The sequence below is a fragment of the Ylistrum balloti genome, unplaced genomic scaffold, assembly GCF_031769215.1.
Source record: "Ylistrum balloti isolate Yb309-2 unplaced genomic scaffold, AGI_CSIRO_Ybal_v1 Utg369894, whole genome shotgun sequence".
Classification (NCBI taxonomy): Eukaryota; Metazoa; Mollusca; class Bivalvia; order Pectinida; family Pectinidae; genus Ylistrum; species Ylistrum balloti.
The window spans coordinates 1,190,844-1,199,404 of NW_026782025.1; the positions used below are offsets into that span (position 1 = coordinate 1,190,844).

General features: G+C 34.3%; 1 long non-coding RNA gene across 1 annotated transcript; it reads right to left on the bottom strand.

The window, feature by feature from the left end:
• Positions 1-737: 737 nt before the first annotated feature.
• LOC132546543 (uncharacterized) lies at positions 738-7,287 on the bottom strand. Its single transcript, XR_009554064.1, has 2 exons — positions 4,113-7,287; positions 738-4,066 (listed from the first exon to the last, which is right to left on the bottom strand). It is a non-coding gene; the product is annotated as an uncharacterized LOC132546543 (long non-coding RNA).
• Between the last annotated feature and the right edge of the window lie 1,274 nt (positions 7,288-8,561).

Genomic DNA, 8,561 nt, shown 5'->3' on the forward strand with positions numbered 1-8,561 from the left:
ATATTGAAATACAGCGAAATATCTGGACACCTTTACTTACACGACGAGTTCAATATGGAGATTTCGTGATCAGATTTCAAGTATTTTTGTGTCTTAAATGCAAATGTTTTTGTGCACGTGAAACAGTAAAACCTGTTAGTATTGGGCGTATAATGACAGTTAGATTTGTTAACTCGTTGAAATATTTATATCCTTAATCACTGAGTTTATTTCATGACAAGAAAATGTCGGTGTGTATAGTCCTGAGTGGCTCGGGACAATTATGGAGAAAGTCTCCGACGCCATTGATTGAGCCTGTGGTCCGGGTTTGATTTTCTTCGGACACGTGGTGCGGAGATAATTTCGGTTAATGAAAAGGAAACCACAGAAATCAGGAGGTAATGTATAGAAATCACGTGCTTAAAGATAAGTATATATGGATTTACCTCGTATACAAGTAGGTTTACCGGAACTGACGGATGACAGATGTTACAAAATTGCCACCTCGTATTAAAACAGTTTAAAGCCTCTTCATACATATCACTATTATCACAGAAATAATGAGCTGATGGTAGTGATTTCATGGTGTATCATAGTTTACTAAATGATGTATACGAAATGACATTGATCTCATTGGTGTTAGATAATTCTATACAGGATACTCCAGTGATCATACCCCTGCTCCTACCAGGTAAACAATCAAGAGAAACAATCTGAGATGACCAATTTTAATATCAAATAACAACACAACAACTGGATAATTTCATTGGTAAGATTTCAAATCAGCTTTATTGATAAATTCTTTAAACTTTTACAGATAATCTCAGCATACCTTAATCCTGTCCAGAATGTATCACATCTGGAAATGAGTAGCACCAAGAAACTACATTATTTCTCTTCAATTTCAAATCTTTGCATTTGTACTTTTTTACTTCAATTTCCCATCATCTAATTTATTTCCATTAACATTTGGATATTAATGAAAAGTTCATATGAAGATTAAGAAAAAGTGATTGAAGATATTTCTAACTGACAGTCTGGTAAGCAGATAAGATAATACAGTTAAGGTTATGAGTTAAGTCTATAACTACCCTGTATGAACTGATTATGATACAAGATGTATCTGAAATGATATTAGAAATAAGTCTTATCAAATGATAATTAATTATACAAAGAGGAATAGGTGACAATTTCTAAACCTGGAGTTTAAATTGAATTTGAATTCTTCTGAAGAACAACTTCAGTGAATGCGAACAGGTCTAATTTCCAATGAAACCCCTAACAATCTAAATCGTCCTGAATGTACAATAGGAAAAGAATATTGAGGATAAGTGTGAATTGACAATATCGCAGCCAGGTAACATGAAAACAAAACTTGACAGATATACACTATGTACACTGTATATCATCACACATTTTTACAAACTTTTGCCATCACACAAGAGATCCATGGACGAATCTTGGTGCCCATCATTAGATGCCACTAATATCATCCATATGATCAGTAATGCTATTCTGGGATTTTTTTTAAAAATATCTGACAAACGTAAGATTACAGGCACCAGTCTGTAAAACCTTAGAGGTATGAAGACCTTCTACAGCCTGGGCTCAATTTAGAGATAAATTACTGTATTATTAAGATTGTTGCCATTTTGAATTTGTTCATCAATGAAACCTAATATGGATACACAATGGTTATACCATTCACTAGTATTTCACACAAGTTCTACTTTATATACATTATATTTGTGAGATACTCAACAGTTTACATTGTAAAGAGAAGATCAGTAAATCTGAGTTATGATATTGGATGTCCACAGAAAGGATGCTGTAACATTTCCTATCATTTGATACCACTTCAACCCTGACAGAAGTTTCACTGGAAGACAAAGCATGAATGTGTCACCAACCAACACATGGATATGTTACCTTACAAACAGCTAATTGTGAGCTTATGATTTTCAGACAAATGTTACAAGGAGTTTTCTGTATGACACTTTATGACATCTGGAAGTCTTACATATGTTCTACTTCAGGTGGATTCTGTTATAATGGGTCATCAGAGCAGAACTTATGTGACACTATCATATTTATTTTATATCAGTTGAATTATTGACTGTTGTAATATTGTGTCTGAGCATTTGCATTGCAAAGGAACACTAAAAAAATAGTTACTTTTACTTCAGAATTACTCTAAAATAAACTAGAAATCTCATCCTGAGGATAAGTATAACACAACCCCCCTCCTCCAGGTGCAAAGACCCCTGGTCAAACTCCACATACCCTAATCTCCTGTATAAGCCAAATTTGGTCAAAATCAGGTAAATATCTAAATTTCAACCAATCAGATTTTACATTTGCCTTAGCATGGTTGTCATGGCAATGAAACACATACAGTAATATTTGGCATCCCCTTATACTCCTATATACCAAATTTGTTAAAAATAAGATAATACCTAAATTTTTATTCCTCAAAGGACAGGATTTTGTTGCCATAGTAACTGTTTCTGAAACACCTGATGTAATTGGTTTCAATAAGTTATACAACTGGATCATAGTCAAATAATAAAATCTGGTGAATGACCAAGGAGTAATGGCTGTTTATTATAAAACCTGTTTACAGTAACCACTTACCATGGCAACCAAACCAGTTACCATGGCAACCAAACATTTGGGGAAAAAATGCATAGCAGGACAAAATTGTGTTCATTTCTTTCATAAAAGGGGGAAACCTCTCTTAATATGGAGGGAAATTCAAAGCAACTTCAGGGGACACATCTCCATATCGTAAATATTGGTAAAATTTTCAAAAGATCCATTGTAAATTGAGCAAATGCAGAGATCGACAAAAATGTTTTAATTTTTTATATAAAATAGGGATAAGTCACTGAAAAAGGGGGTATATAAAAAACAGAACAAAAAACAATAGAATAAAAAGGAAAATCAATGACTGGTATATAATGTTACAGATCATGACTACCGTGATATACTTATAGCCATGTCTATCATTAAGTTAGTGATCAAATTGGTATACCCACAAAATATACTGTGGGAAATATTAGGAAATGTATAAGGCAGTCATTATCTAGCAGAATATTTCAAAAGTCAACAAAACATTTAATTGAGATGGTGCTAACTTAAATGAATGCAGAAGGTATTCTTTTTAACCTTAATTTCTTAAATACTTCAAATAAAAGATTACCAAAATATATTTTTTGTGTCTCCAGGTGGAGCCAGATAAAGAACACTGTAATTTTTTCCATTCAATAATATGATATGGATTTCACAGAACAGTCAAGACAGATTAACAATTGAAAAAAATGACCACTGACTGTCACTGTTATGGAATTTCTCCAATCACTGATCAAACTACAGCCTTATGAATAATAGATAAATATTTGTTAAACATACCAAACATAACATCAATCATTCTATATCTTAACCACAGTGGCTGTACCATCTCCAGACAGAGACAATCATTCTATATCTTAACCACAGTGGCTGTACCATCTCCAGGCAGAGACAATCATTCTATACCTTAACCACAGTGGCTGTACCATCTCCAGGCAGAGACAATCATTCTATACCTTAACCACAGTGGCTGTACCATCTCCAGACAGAGACAATCATTCTATACCTTAACCACAGTGGCTGTACCATCTCCAGACAGAGACAATCATTCTATATCTTAACCAAAGTGGCTCTACCATCTCCAGGCAGAGACAATCATTCTATATCTTAACCACAGTGGCTGTACCATCTCCAGGCAGAGACAATCATTCTATATCTTAACCACAGTGGCTCTACCATCTCCAGGCAGAGACAATCATTCTATACCTTAACCACAGTGGCTGTACCATCTCCAGACAGAGACAATCATTCTATACCTTAACCACAGTGGCTGTACCATCTCCAGGCAGAGACAATCATTCTATACCTTAACCACAGTGGCTCTACCATCTCCAGGCAGAGACAATCATTCTATATCTTAACCACAGTGGCTGTACCATCTCCAGGCAGAGACAATCATTCTATATCTTAACCACAGTGGCTGTACCATCTCCAGGCAGAGACAATCATTCTATATCTTAACCACAGTGGCTGTACCATCTCCAGACAGAGACAATCACTACCTTAACCACAGTGGCTGTACCATCTCCAGACAGAGACAATCATTCTATACCTTAACCACAGTGGCTTTACCATCTCCAGACAGAGACAATCATTCTATACCTTAACCACAGTGGCTGTACCATCTCCAAACAGAGACAATCATTCTATACCTTAACCACAGTGGCTGTACCATCTCCAGACAGAGACAATCATTCTATACCTTAACCACAGTGGCTCTACCATCTCCAGGCAGAGACAATCATTCTATATCTTAACCACAGTGGCTGTACCATCTCCAGGCAGAGACAATCATTCTATACCTTAACCACAGTGGCTGTACCATCTCCAGACAGAGACAATCATTCTATACCTTAACCACAGTGGCTGTACCATCTCCAGGCAGAGACAATCATTCTATACCTTAACCACAGTGGCTCTACCATCTCCAGGCAGAGACAATCATTCTATACCTTAACCACAGTGGCTATACCATCTCCAGGCAGAGACAATCATTCTATACTTTAACCACAGTGGCTGTACCATCTCCAAACAGAGACAATCATTCTGTACCTTAACCACAGTGGCTTTACCATCTCCAGACAGAGACAATCATTCTATACCTTAACCACAGTGGCTGTACCATCTCCAGACAGAGACAATCATTCTATACCTTAACCACAGTGGCTGTACCATCTCCAGGCAGAGACAATCATTCTATACCTTAACCACAGTGGCTGTACCATCTCCAGGCAGAGACAATCATTCTATACCTTAACCACAGTGGCTGTACCATCTCCAGACAGAGACAATCATTCTTTGTCTTAACCACAGTGGCTATACCATCATAAGGCAGAGAATTATTCTTAATATATATTATTTCGGACAATGCTTCGTTATTTTTAAAAATAATTAGAAAAAAACTAGTCCTAGTGTACTTGACCGTCACCTGAGATAAGCAATATTGAATATGAATTTTAAAGGGAATGTAGCTTTCAGGTGTCATGGAAATGAAATTGTGACATTGATGATAGCAAGCCAGTGTCAATACATGCCTACCATCAAATCTGTCATCCTATACTTACAATCTTACAAAGTTATTTCCAGTGGGAAATCAACATTGTTGCAAAATGTAAGTTTTCTATAAAAAAAATTATAGTAAAGTTAACCTCCTCACCAGGAAGAAATGTGAGACCCATTTTGGTAATTAATGCACCTTCAGATACTTCCATCCAAGACGAGATTTGATTTGTCCATACAGTGTACCTGGGTGTTGAGAAGAAGATTTTTGAAATCTGTCAATTTGACCCCATTTGGACCTTCCTAACAGCCCCAAGTTTGAAATATTTCCAATGGAAATTAAAGATATTATACTCAAAAATCTATTTTTCCTATATACACTTTAGCAAACTTTACCCCCTCCCAACATGGAAATGTGAGACCCAAGGGCCATGAAATTCACAATTTTTGTAAACCACTTTAAGACGCTTCCATCCATGAAGAGCATTTGATACTACCATCTCAGGATGTTGAGGAGAAGATTTTTGAAATCTGACTTAATTTGACCCTTTTGGCCACACCCCTCAGGCCCCCATGGGGTAAGGAAATTTTGCTTCATCTTAGGCCAGGGAAGATTTCTTCAAAATTTCACTGACATCGGTTTAAGAGAATTTGAGAAGAAGATGAAAATGTTAAATTGTTTACGAATGTACGACGCCGGATGAAGGTGATTGGTCACCATAGGACTGTGACCTAAACACTGCTTTATGTATAATATCTTAAAAATAATCCATCTTGAAGTTATCTGTTTTTAGTTTAATGAACCATGCAACAAGGATGGAAGTGAATTGATTAAACATTGTTTAATGATAATACATGTACATTTTTTGGATCGGAAATTTTAACACATTTTGTCAGTAATCAGGACATTTCTGATATACACATATAAAACATGAATACCTTATGCATTCTTACATCACAGTCTAAAGTCTTATAACTTCACACAAAATCTGAATCCCATCACACATACATATAATAGTATAAGCCTGGAGAACAAACATTAAAGCCCTAGACTATATGTATTCGGATGGGCTTAATACAAGACAAGGATATACAGTATCTATAGGTAATTCTACTACAAATGTTAAGGCATGGACTTATTAAATATTGTCAGATAAATATTGCAAAATCAAGATGTTTTTTATTTTTCAGGCAATAAATTTAATACACCATTTAAAAGAATGATATAAAATTTAGGCAACAAAAAAGTATACAGTATTTAATGTTTAAACAAAACATCACAGTCAGAACTTGTCACTCATACCTAGTCCTCACATATCATCTTTAAGGTGGTGAAAACTAAACTTGAAAACTATAAAACAGAACTGTTGGATCAACAATTGGGAAGGTAACATATAGATTAGTTCATATAGAGGCTAGTCATAGACAAGTACAATATCTAAATGACACAGTCACTTCTGTCAAAGATAAACAGTTGGATTTCCAGTCTATTACTTCCTTTTGAATTCTTTAAATTCTATGGGTGTTATGTAATGTTTAAAAATAACCAACAGTCCTGTAGAGGGGAAATGTTTCATTGACAAAGTCCTAATCAATTTTTTGCATATTGTTTGATATTTTACAGCCACTGCGTTAAAAATAATGTCGTAATTCATATCAAACTAAACATCTGGTTTTCTTTTCATTTTGGCCTTTTTTTATTTTTATGGTATTATTGAAAGTAAAATTATACACACTGCTTGAAACAATATAGCCATTTTAGGGAGTGATATCATTACATTTTCAATGAAACAGTCTAATTAACTCACCAACTCTATTCCATGTGGTACTTTTATTTACTGTATAGAACAATATCATTTTAAACCTAAGGAAGGTTATCAGGGTTTCTATGAATGTTGTGATAGTGAATAGATCTCATTCACAACCTGGGTTGGTTGTGAGATAAGAAATTACATTCTAAATAAACTTAAAACCTGAAGAAAATGTTTCACAAAATGTCACAGTAAATTCAGTACCAACTACTGGACCTAATATTTTTTTTATTAACTGCCTTTCATGATACATGTGTAGTAAGTCTAGGCAGGCTGGAACCAATCTTCTAAGTATCTTTCAATGTATAAGTTGTGATACAGAATCACGTATTTGGGAAATATGATTTTAAGACATTTTTGATGGGGGGAAAAATTATAAAAAATAAATCATATTTCAAATTGTACATTTACCAAAAAACCAGGGGAAATTTAATTTTTGATTTTGACAATATGGCACAAAATTCTGTCTATAAAAGTAAGATATTGTTTGCACAAAAAAGAGCACTTTAATAACATGTACAAGATTTATAAAAATATGTTTATAAAACACAAGAACAACATATCTTTTCTACTATGTCATATCTGTGTAAAAACATTTTTTGGACTATAAAGCGCATGTTGTACAAAATGAATGACAAACAATACTGTTAGTCAAGACAAGGGAGATCACTCATCCCAACATAGAATAATCAATGTGTATTCAGTCCTCATAGTTAGGATTTTAATTACATTGTACCAACTTAATCTTTCATACCTTGTGATTTGCCAAATCTACTGAAAATACATGTATCATCTTTTAACTAGAAAATTATTCACCTGTAAAATACTTTCATGATAATTATATACTTCCAATATCTAGTTCAATTTTAAGGAAAACAGCAATATGCATTTTGAACATTCTGAAAATCTGTTAAGAAATCATTAGGACTATAGAAACTATAGAAATTTCTAAATGCTTTCCATAAAAGAATCATTGGATGACAAACTGGAGTAAAACCACTTAACGTAGTCAATAATCCATGGTGGAAGCTGAAAGTTTCGTCTAAAGAGAAAACATCAATTAATAATTTCCACTATCTTTCAACTATAGTTGGTCAGGGATTGTGAGTTCTATCTTCTACACATTCTTACATTCACTCATCTTTGAAATTTGCATAGCTCAACATTGTAGATACAACAGCCTATCTATACATACTGAGGAAGTGCTGAGTAAAACACTGCCCTGCATATACTATTAATGATGTAACCGACACACAGAAATCATGACATCGTTAAATAAATTAAAACAGAATTAAGAACACATGAATTTGTTAGTTTGCAGGTGTCCATCTGGATCCTGAGAGATTTATGGAGTGACTTTATGTAATTATTACAGTTATTGATGGACCCCATACATACAAAGTGGTGACAACCATCACCATCAGAAACAGGTTCATTACATATAGATCATGGTAACTACAGAAATTGTCACTTGATGGTACATGCTATCATATCTACAACAAGATTGTCAAAGTCAATAGCTTCATTTCACACAAAAATGTCAAGTACAACCTTCACCATATAGATTAAGTTGTACAATCTTCATCCTGACAATAAGGTTGTACAGACTTCATCCTGACAATAAGGTTGTACATTCTTCAC